Here is a 12,420-nt window from a genome sequence, read left to right on the forward strand (position 1 = left end):
CACAGTCCAGGCATGAACTGGCGCAGACGGGCTTGCCTTTGGTGTGCCATCAGGACGGCCGCACAGCAGCCACCCTTAAGAAAGAGAGGCAGTGGGGAGGGATTGGTCAGCTGCGAGGCAGAAGGGTGGGAAAAGCTACAAGGACGGGGTGAGCCTGCATGGGCAGCAGCGGCAGGGAGGGGAAAAGCACAGGAAAGCACCCAAACAGTAAAAGGCACAAAAGCAGAAAAAGAGTGAAAAGAAAGCAAAAGGCAAACATACAGAAAATTATGAAAAGAGAAAAAGGCAGACAGACATGACACGGATGGCCACTAGGCCACAAGGGGTGAGACGCAGGTGGGTGCCTGCAGGTGGAGGTGGGCCTCGAACACAGAGCCAGCAGCAGCAGTAGCCACACAGGAGGGAGCAAAAGACGCTGGCCACAAAAGTTATTAAGTACTGTGGCAAACTGTGGAGCACTTACCTCCAAAGTGACTGGCTTCTATAAGTATCTCTCGTAGTCTCGCTGACACGGGTCTGGAAATAGCTGTGTCATTTCATCAGTAGCATCCGTTACCCACATTACTTCGGGGTAAGAGAATGTCATCTAATGTGCCATGGAAGCAAGGCCAGACCACCTCCTCCTTCTGCACACTGTCTACGAAACTAGAAAGCAAATCAAAAAACGCCAATCCACGCACCCTGCTGTAAATCTTACCAGCTTTCTTGAGAACTGTAACGCTGTTTGACTAATTTCAGGAAGAGGGTTTGGTACCAATTCCCTATGGGGATTCCTGCCAGAAACCGAAGTACATTTGGGAAAAGTAAACACTGAAGAAAGACTAAGAATAAGTCATTTTTTTCATGGAAACAAGGCCACTGCCCTCCCTCGTAAGGAATGACACAAGAAAGTAGAAATGAAGGGGTTCCCTCTTGGTGCAGGCTATCAGTATAACTTACCATTCTGTGATTATTTGGTTGCCCAAACCCCGCAGTGACTTCTGGATGGAACTCCATCTTGCCACTTCAGCTCTCGGGTCAGGTTTACCTAGGTCTGGGAAAAGCCTGAAGAACAGAAAGAAGATCGCTTCCAGAATGAGAAACACAAACACAAATTACAAAAAGCAGTTGCCGCCAGAATCCTCTAAGTGCTAAATGAAACAGGAAAGTAAGCACCTGTGGGAAAAAAATACAAGAATCCATCGCACATCAGAACAAAACACACCGCACCAGGGCCCTTCGACCTGATGCTAGAAAGCTGCCAGACTCCTCTCGTGAAGAAAAACGGTGGAATAGTTAGTAACTGCAGTGACGGAGCAATCTTCCAACCTCTAAATATATTTACTTACAAGGGCAAAAGGCATTGTAGTCTAAGGCCTCGGCCATTTGTAAGCAGGGGCATCAGTGGCGTGGGGCTGTGATTGTAAAGTAGCACTAAATTATATCATTTGATGCGCAAATGGCCATATATATGATCTATTCCATGACTAAACAGTACATTAGTACATTCCCTTGCCGTCTACTTTTCGTTACGACTCAGTCAAAACAACAGGAAGCACTTCCAAATACTATATTTAAGAATGGTTTGTCGCCCTGCACAGAGAACTTCAGAGCAGTAAAGGGCTCCCTGTTTCTGAAAGCGCTTTGGGACCATACACATTGTGGAATGCGCTATACAAATGAAGTTACCCATAACAAAATATAGCATTTGCTGACACTAGGACTTTGTCAACAATATGTGCAGAATACTAAATGGTATGGTAGGTTGCAGTGAGGCAACAAAGGCCCCTGCCGTGCGCCTCTACCCCTCCCACCGCCCTCCATGGGGCCACCTCAGCACAGTACACTGTGCATGGGCAGCAGTCCCCTGACTGTGTCCAGGGGTTAACGCCCCCCCTACCACACCCTCCCCCAGGTACTTTGCAGGAGGGCACCTCAAATTTCGTTATGCCACTGGTAGTTTGTGTTGTGGGCTTCGCGAAGTGCTTGTGTGAGGAGGAGGAGGCCTGTGAGAAAAGAAACAAACAAAAAGAGGGCACGAGGAGGAGGGAATACCACAAAATGGCTAGTGAGTGAAACAAATTAGGAGAGATGTGGGGTCTGGCACAGGATGGTTCCGCGGGAATCCCACGGAGAAGAGCGCGAGGGGCGCGAGCGCCGAGAGCAGAATGTTGTAAACAATGTCACCGGCAGCGCTCTCCATCCACGGCACAGCTTTCAAGTCTGTAGTGCAATGTGAATAGGGCTTTGAAGAGCCGGGCCTGTTTATAATTATGCAGAACAGCTGTCATGGCTGCGTCCCATCCCTAATGAACTGCCCCGTGCGAAAATACCGACTTCATGGACACACTTGAGTGTTCTTGATTAAAGTGAAAAGAAGAGACATTGTGTGCGCATGGGGAGGTCTGTGGAGAGAGAGTCATTTCTCTTATTTGATTGGGCTTTTTCACTCATGAAGTTCCCGTGTTATTTCTGTGATGCTCTCGGTGCTATAGTGCCAGCTACGTTCTCCCATAACCCAAGCTCACTCTGCAGGGGTCTCGGCTCTTTTGTATGGGACATCTTGCCACATAAGCTGTTTTTAAGTAATGCCCCTGCAGCTATCTGACGCTTTCTACACCTGCACTGATGATTTTCACCCACCATGCCCTTCTAGGCAGACACCTGCCATATGCAGAACAGTCCATAATGAACTGCTAGGCCAGGGCCCCTCCAGACTGGAATACAAATAGCTATAGCCTAGTTTTGACCTACGTCTCACTTTGACCAATATGCTGTAGGCAGGGCCACTGTATTTATGCTGCAAGAGAGGGCCAAATTATGCGGAATGGGTGAGTAAATTATGCAGCAAGAAAAGGTAAATTATGCAGCATAATGCGCCATATTTTGTAATATTACTTCATTATTTCGTAATTTTTAAACTTGGTAGCACTGTCTGGGCGTTAGTTGCAACTCATTAGTGCCAGTTTGCCAGTTTGTCACCCAAATATGACAACAAGCAACAGAAAGGTGACCAATCCAACTTTGCAAGGGGCCTTCCACTGTGGGGCAACGTGTCACTGATTTTTTTGTAACTTTTAAACCATTTGAGATAGAAACAAAATTATTTTTGGTAAATATTTGCAGATTTCGCGTCAGGTGATGTATTCTGTAGCAAATGTGGCAAATCTATAATTATGCAAAATTCGCTGCAGCCACACAGTCACATAAATCCAGTGGCCCTGGCCATAGGCCTCAAGCTGCACCCTGTTGAAGAGACACAAATAGGGTGAAAACGGTCTGGGATTTCTTGTGTTCCGGTTCAGAGGTGACCTGACCTAGCAGTTTATGCTGGAATGTTCCTTTCATGGCAGGACCCTGGCGGATTTGCATATGTCTAGTTCCTATCTGAGGTGGTTTGGTGGGCAAGAAAATAATAGACTGATTTGTGGCCCAGATTAATTAGCAGTGACTGAAATGAATTCAAGCATTCCATCCATCACATTTTTTGTTTTTCTCAGTGAGATGCTCTAACTGTGATGGGTGTGCCAAGACGTGGGACCCTTGCACCTTGCTGAATAGACCCAAAGAGTATGAAACTGTGGTAGAACTGGTTGTATTCTAGTTCAGAACAGACCTGACTTGGCAGTTCTGAACCTCTTTAAGCAGGTCCAAGGTTGATTTGCATATGACTGGTTCTTGACTGAGGTGGCACGAATGTCAAAAAACACAATGGACTAGATTATAGCCCAGAATAGTTACAGTGAGCTGACATTTATTCAAGCAATTGGCCCATCAGTTTTTACTTTTCCTCAGTGCAGGTATGCCCAGGGATGGTCCCGTTTGCACTGTGCCACAGGACTCAAGCCACAGCTTGGTGAAGAAGCCCAAATGGGCTGAAACAAGTCTGGTCTTGCTTGTGTCCCAGTTCAGAGGGGACCTGGCCTAGCAGTTCCTTCTGGACTGTCCCAGTGGAGCATGAATAATGCTGATTTACATATGGCTGGTTCCTTTGAAGTGGCATGGTGGAAAAAAATGAGGGCCTCGATTGTGGTACAGAGTAAATTACCAGTGGCTGGAATTAATTCAAGCAATCCACCCATAACTTTTTTGTTTTCCTCGGTTAAATGTCCAGACATGGTTCAGTAATCTCTGTGCTAATGGACACAAGTTACACCCTACTGAAGAAACCCCAACTAGACCAAAACTGACCTAAGGTTGATTGTGTTCCTGTTCAAAGGTGACCTGGCCTGGCATTTTAATCTGAAGTGTTCCTACTGGAGCAGCATAAAGGCTGAATTGCATTTGGCTGGTTCCTCCAATAAGTGACACGTTGGGCAAAGAAACAATGGACTGGATTGTTGCCCAGAGTAACTACCAGTGGCTGAAAGTAATTCAAGCAACCTACGTATCACTTGCTTGTTTTCATTATAATGAGACTGCCCGTTGTCAAATGTTTGCAAGGCAAGCACCCTGGATGTGTAGACGAAAGTGATGAGTGGATGGGGGGGCATCCCTCATCTCTAGTACTGAATCAACCCTGTGATCTGGAGGTGCACCGCTGCACTGTGTCATAGGGCAAGATCCTCATTCAGCAACTAAAATGGGTCCTTTTGTACATTGTTTTTATGAGTGACATAGCATGAAAATTACCACAAGGCAACAGGTCTGATTTGCAAAGACTTTATCTGTAAGTGTGACCTGCCCCCAGGAAGTCAGTGGAAAGTCAGAGATGGGGCTGAAGTGAGACATTAAATGAAAGAGAACTTGGTGACTTGGATCCTGTGGCCTCATGGGCTGCGCTTTGACCACAGCGAGGGGAAACTAATCGGAAAAAGTTTCTCTTCATGGAAATCATTTTCTCTTTGCAGAAATTCTTTTCTCCGCACCCACATTACATACTCAATGCCAGCCATAGACTGGCTAACAAAGTTAGCCAGAGATAAATGATTGCTTGCATAATATCACTTTCAATATTGCCAGTCGTGAAAGTCCAAACATGTGCAGAAAATGTCAATAATAAGTATCACTTGTTATATGGTGCTTCATAGCAATGTTTTAGGATTTTAAGGAGTGCGAAAACAGTTCTAATTAACAATATTGTGTGCCAAATGATGCCACCTCAACAACATCAACAATGTTGAGTGCTGGATCTCGACTACTACTATCTCGTCAAAGTAGGTCTATATGGACAAGTGTAGATTTAATACTCTTGCCTCCACATCTACAACCCTTGAAGATACTTATTTATAGAATTAAGAATGGTCAATATATTCTTCCCTGCATACACGTACCTTTACAATGTACATGGTAGTAAATGTCCTGGACACAATATAATTGTAAGACGATATTAAATACTAGTGTTGTGGCTGAATACCGTGAATGCCAGTTATTACCCTCACGCTTTTAAATGTACTCAGTGTACTCATCTCTGAATGATGAAAGGTTGCATTGTCCCTGATGGCATTCAGCCTCATGTCGTGCAGGCTGCCAGAGGGCGGCAACAAGCGTGCACGTTGCTGAGCGGTCCTGCAGTGCACTGTGTCCCTGCAATTTATGACAACGGTTGAACTTAGCTTAGAGGAGAAGCCTTCCAAAGCCCAATGTTAGGATTAGAGTGCCCTGCTCCGATCACCACAGGGCGATGTAGAACCCCAGCAACCCATCCCATACATTTTATTCACAGCCAACATTTGGCCAGTGCTAGCACGAATGGAACGTAAGTTAGTTGCAGTAAATGTCCAGTTAGTTGCAAAGCTAGGCCCAGAAGATGGGGCAGAGGCGGCAGGGACAGCATCATTAACACATTTTAAAACAAGCATGCCCAGTTCATTGAAGGATGCTAATACCCACTAGAATGTGCCAGTTGCAGGATCTGCCGAGTTTTCCATTTCTTGCATGACACTCATATGAGCTTTCAGACGTGTCCTTGTGTTATGAGGTCCTGCTTAGGTTTGTTGTCCCCAGCCCTGCAAAAAGTTCTGCCATGCAAGTACATAGGACTTGATGCCTGCATTTAACCTGTCTAAACTTCCCCAATACTGGCAAAAATCAAAACGGAGACAATGGGGAATAAACTAATGCTCTCTGGACTGGCACCGGCTGGGATCAATGCCAAATAGTGGACTTAGCTAATGCTGGGCCATGCTGGATTCTAAACTAGACTGGGCTCTGTGTTGGCTAGGGCAGAGGTGGTCTTCTGGCATTGCTGGTCTGTGCTATCATCTAGGGGTTTGCATTTAAAGTAACCAGACATGTTGCTGGTCTGATTTTCCTTCTGAGTTACTATGCTGTGAGAGTGGCCTGAGATCAGACTGGACTGGCCTCTACTGTGTAGTGGCTCTGGGCTGGGAGAAGGACCAACCTGGTTCGGTCGTTGGCTGGGTGTTGACACGAAAGTGTAGCACAAGGGTACAACATCAAACCCAAACTACGTACAACGGATGCAACATTGCATTATTTGTTTATTAGTGATCTTATTGTGCAGGTGAAAGGAAACTGGATCACTTCATATGCCTCATCAAGATGGAACATTGTCATCATTTTAGCATTATTCCAATAAACGATTAATAACGCAGATGTACAGCAGAGTACTGGGAATTATGCTCATGTCGGTTTGCCTTCCCTGCTCTGAAGGCAGGCTTGGCAGGGCTCTCTTTTATCCCAATCTAAGGACTTTTATTTGCACAAGTGGCCATAGGAGAGAGGTGAACATGCACAAACAGATGGCATACGAAATTGTACAATTAAACTCGTTAGTAGCACTCACTGGGGTAATGAGGACACCAATGGTTTATTCAATTGTAGGGTTTTAAAGAAGGACTAAATGCGGAATAAAGAGCGGGGAGCCCAGCCCTTGCCGACACCTTCCTTTCAAGGTCCCCATCTGTCCATACCCTCACTCTCTGAGAGCATGTGCGAGCATTTCAGGCACGTGCACAGACATGCCGCCATTTTTAATCTCCCTGTTTGCCGAAAGTATGCCGAGGCTCACAAACAAACAGATTTATCAAATATACGTGGGCGGAGGTTAAAGCAGTGAATCATACTGGAAGGGGTTCTGTGCTTCTCCGACGAGCTTCAGGGGAAGCACAGACATACAGGGGTTTGCAGAGGTGTAGAGAGAGATAGGGAGGTTAGATGGTTACACCGAGGGCTGAATTTGTAAATAAAAACGTGCTGGTGTCCAAAGCTCTCCTCTTAAACAGGCAGCTGCTGCAATTAAATGTGCGAGCACGGAATACTGAGGCAGCGTAATTCTGAAGCCATCTCGGGCCTCTTTAATCCCTTTACAGTCACTCCCCGCCCCTTCAGCTCACTCTTGCAGCGTTCTGCCACTGTGGCGCTTTTTCGTTTTTATCTTTCTCTTTCCCATATGTATATTTTGCCCGCAGTAAATGCTTGAGGCAGAAAAGTAAGTGCCGGCCCTCAAAAACAAGTGCGGGTGCTCCGCACCGGAAACAACAAGCACAAAATAAGCACTGGTTACACCACCAACAGGCAGACCTGGAGACGTGAGAGAGACTGAACTCAAGAGCAATCTAGACCTCACCAGGACTTCGGTGCGACCCGACCCACTCCCTGTGAGAATTAGCACGGACAGAGTCATTCAGCAGAACCAGCAGTGGCGTTACATTAGCCCCGGCGGTCCGTGGGGTCCCCGAGCTCAAGGGCCCCCCTCAGCACGGTGCACTGACTTGGTCTGCAGACACAGTAAAAACACTGAAACGGGTCTCTCTATACAAGCCCTATTTATAAGTTCTTAACTTTACAATGCAAAACACTGGTCTCTTGCTTGACATTCGAGGACCCTTAGTAGTCGAGTTCACCGGTGCAGCCCCTATTACATTTCACACATTTTATTTGTAAGATAGCCTATTTTCTTTTTCCAGGTGCAGTTCTGTAGTTTCGTTTCTCAAACCACGAGGGCCATTGAAGTTACCTGATTCGGCAGCGTGTTTCTCATAAGTATTGTTTTGCTGCACTCTTCACATACTTTATCATATCCTGCATTCTTTGCAGATTTTAATCAAAATATTTTTTTCTAACTTAAACAGTTCAAAAGTTGCTAAAAACGGTATACAAGTCTTCCAGCACACTGCAGACCTTTTGTCGCACGAAGTATTTAGGTTTTGACCTTGGATCATATAGTGTTTACATGGGTAAAAATGATAAATAGTGAAGCATAACTGATTCAAAATGTGCCACATATTGCCACATCAGCGGTGGCTCCTCTGCTATGGTGGAGGAGCATCATTGCCCCACCCCCTCCCTGCACCAGCAGAAGCTGCAAACCTTTCACAACAAAAGGATAATATTTATTATCATTTTGTTGTGAAGGGCGGGGCATTGTGGGTGACAAGCAGTGAGCCCTTGGAGCGCATGTGTGTTTGGCTGGCCGTCTCGGCCGGCCAAACACACATGCGCTGTAGGCTCTCTCCAGCCTGGCACTGTGGCTGGAGAGAGCAGGCACAGGCTCCCAGTCTGCTGGGAGCACCCTGGCTGGGTGCTCCAGCCAAACCTAATGCTGCTTTGAGCAGTATCAGTATTGGCCTCAGGGCAGGCTGGAAGCCTGTGCCTGCCTGCTAAGCAGACGAGGGTGGATCAGTGGCACGGCGAGGAGGTAAATTTAGATTTTTTCATTTTATTAATCTCCCCTAATGCCCCCTGCCCCGTGCGCCACCCGCCCCACCCCCTGTAGCTCCTGAGAGCCGCGACTGGCCACATAATCTGTTTTCTCTAGCCATAAAATTTAGTGATCCCCGCCATATAATTCTTATGATTCTGCCACTGACTTCATAGAGTATTCTGTCAATGGAATCATCATGTCTGGGTAAATTCAGGTTCTTGGTGCTTGTTCAAGACGGGGCACAATTCACAGCTCTAGAGATGTATCTGAAGGCAGTGTGTGTTTTTCACAGTCCCTGTCAGTGGGGCATAAAGGTGTTACACTCATCCAATTCCTGGCCTCTCTGCTAAGAGCACAGAGCAATCACTGTATATCTGCCAATCGGAATTACCATTTTAGGTGAAAGTGTGTAAAGCGGAAACCCAAATACTGCTATCAAAGCATTAGCACCGAAGGAAAACAAGTGCAGCATTTCTGTGTGTGTGTAGGAGAGGGGATGGGGAAGCGGAAGAGACAAAAGAAAGTATGCAGAAGGAGAATGTGGAAAGAAATGGCAGAAGATGAAGTGTGAGACATGCAGATGGAGATAGACTTCAGAAGGAGAAAAGACACAGAGAGGGAGACTGCACTGGAAAGAGATGTGAATGGAAGAATACTCGTTTATATGATATTGAATAAAAATCAATGCTAATAAGCACTGGTAAAGTCAAATGGTTTGACTCGTTTTATGGGGTCCTTCTGTGATGTGTTTGAACTCATTAACAGCAGAAGTATTCAAATACCGATTAGGTAGCACGCCTTGAAAGCACAGGATCTAAGCTTGTGTTTTAGGCCATGTCAATAGTTACATTAACAAGTCACGTATAAAATATTCCTAGCTAAATTGTTTAGGTCACAACCATTGTAGAGACCCCATCCATGTTTTTCATCCCACTTAAAGCAATAGCTCAAGTGCCATGGCTTGCTTAAAAGTAGTACTGTTTTGGGCTCTATCATGCTGCACACTATCAGCTATCAAACAATGTCAGTAGGTCCAGGAGATAGCTCACTCAGATGAGAGTTTATCACCCTGAAGTTTAGTTCCGCCACTGAGAACCAGGCTGTGAGCCCCTACATGCCTTGACTCCGGGCCCCGGTTGTGGCTTAAGAAAAGTGTTGTGAATCAGGTGGGTATAGAGGAATGGAAAGACGGAAGGATTATTTTGTAAAACATGAGTATTTAGAGGAGAGCACTGCTGTGAACGAAGAGTATACTGCTTTGAAGGAGTAAAGTACTAGAGTGAAGGAAGGATATTTGGAGAACACCCAGTTGATAGTTGCTGTTCATTGTAGTGTCACCCTTTGGTCACAGGAGTTGTTTTCCTTACTATTTCTGGTCCCTGGGATAAAACACCCTGTCCCTCATGCCTAACTCGTGTATACAGTCGAGCTCCCCTCGATACCTGATAATTTGCATACTTTCTTTCTGAACAAATTGTCCCAACTCGTTCTGGGGTCTGCAAACTAGCCTTCCCAATGCCAGCCAGAAGATGGGAGATCATTTGTGGACAATTCCTCCTACCAGGGGTGGCTCCTCAATAAGGGCAGAGGAGAGTCCATCCTCCCGTCCCCCCCCCCCCCCTCCGCCAGCAACAGCAGCTGCAAACCTTTTCCCCAAAAACTATAATAAACTATGTTTATTTTAGTTTTTGGGTGAAAGGGGCGGGGCCACAGGGGAGACGAGCAATGACGGGGAGTGGAGAGTGCTCAGCACTCCCCCTCACTGGGCATGTATATTTGGGTGGCCATCTAGGGCCGGCCAAACACATATGCGCAGAAGGGTCATTCCAGCCCACCAACACAGTTGTCGGGCTGGAGAGAGCCTGCACAAGTTCCCAGTCTACATGGGAGCGCCCTGGGTGGTTGCTCCCAGCCAATCCTGACGCTGCTCTGAGCAGCATCAGGATTGGCCGCAGGGTATGCAGGGACTCTGTGCCTGCAGCGAGACGGAAGAGAAGAGGAGCGGTGCAGGAGCAGAGGTAAGTGTTTTTTTAAATATATTTTTTTAATGTAACGTGTCCTCCCCCACTCCCTGAGTGTGCGCCACCCCACCCCCTCTGCGACCCACGACTGCCTCCTACATATACTTATCGTTGTACCACAAGTACTAGAAATAAAACCTGAAAAATATCAGTTACTATGTGTCCTCTAGCTTCTTGTCCTCTGCAATACTCTTGGTAATAATGATATTTTGTTAAGGGGTAGCCTGAGCAGCAAAACTTGCCATTCTGCTAGGGGAATTAAGAGCCTGTGCCTGGGTTAGGAAATTTCACTATGGTCCACAGGAGAGCAATGAGTGACTGAGTCAGTATGTGCATTTTGTTGTGCAGTTTACAAGGGAGCTGTCGACTTCAAGGAGTTTGTATGAATTAGCAGTGTGAAATGTGTACCTGTGCTGATTGAAGGTTTGAGAGAATAAAATTATAGCAAAAAGTGGCATTAGGTGGAAGTAGTAGCAACTTTGTCTGTGGGAAAGTTGGAAGTTCCTTCGAGTCCAGTCATGTCCTAGATGAACCAACCTCATGTCACATGTATCCAACCATTCTCCTGCATTGCAGGCCTTCTACAGGCAGTGTGACCATCTCTGCCCATGCCATACCAGCATCCCAGAGGCTCCGTCACTTACTCTGCATTATCCCTATGGACTATCAGAATCGACTAGGCTGTCTCTGTCCCAGTAGAGACTGCCATAAGTTCGGTGTCTGGTTTTGCCCTGGCCTGTAGGCCTGTCAAAAGTTTTTCTGGAGCAGGGCTCTAAACATCATGGAATGTCCTCTTAATTTTGCATTTGTGCATGCATCTCATTCAAAATAAAAACAATGTTTTAGGACACATTTTGAGGCAGCTCCTACATATGATGCAAAGTTTTAGTCGCTGAGTCTATCTGCTTCATCATCCATATATAACAAAAGCAGGGCATGCATGCTTTTGTCATATGTACATACATTTATAAGGAGTACTATGGTGCGATGAAAAGAATGAGGCCCGGGACAAAGAGTCCTAGCTTCTCCCACCTTTGGACAGCCCAGTTGCCCATGCTCACCTTTTATAGAAACCTGAATGGCAGTAATCTGTGAATTTCTTCCAGACAACACTGTAAGAAATTGGGTTTTTGATTGAGGAGCGTGAAAACGCTTCTCAAGCAACAACCACAATTCTTGTGAGGGTGAACCACAAAAAGTCACCAGATTAATCTGTGCTTAACTCTATGGTAGTTTGAACAAAAGCAGTCAGGCTTAGCTTAGAGGCACTGTATTAATTATTCACGAAGCAGACAGCATACAAATAGTAATAAAGTAAAAACACAAGGGATATCTCAGACCAATTTAGAAAAATATGGTAATAACATATAAATAAAATGAGCCCAAAATCACAAACATCCAATCAGAAGAACCAGAGCTATGCACTTTTAACGGTTTAAATAAAAATAGTGCTAGACTGGGGCAAAGTCTTAAGTTACAGCCAACCACCCAGGAGTGCTAGCCTGATACAGGGACTGGATACGTTCTCAAAGTCCAGATACACAGTTCAAAACTGCAGGATTTCACAGGAGGAGCTCAACTAAGGTTAGCTAAGGGTCCAGGAACTAGTGATGCACCTCTTGGGGCTCAGGAACTCGCTCCAACAGTGGGCAGCAGGGCTCAGGCAGGTCGAGAAGCAGCTCCAGGCAGGTCTAGTTGCAGGTGTTGGTAGGGCTAGTTGTTGCAGGTCAGCTGGGCATTTGCAGGGAGGCATCTGGATCTTGCGGTGTACCTGTATCTCTGAACAGGAGGTCAGTCAACTGACACTTGGAG

Source organism: Pleurodeles waltl, chromosome 6 (genome assembly GCF_031143425.1).
Source record: "Pleurodeles waltl isolate 20211129_DDA chromosome 6, aPleWal1.hap1.20221129, whole genome shotgun sequence".
In the NCBI taxonomy this organism is placed as follows: domain Eukaryota; kingdom Metazoa; phylum Chordata; class Amphibia; order Caudata; family Salamandridae; genus Pleurodeles; species Pleurodeles waltl.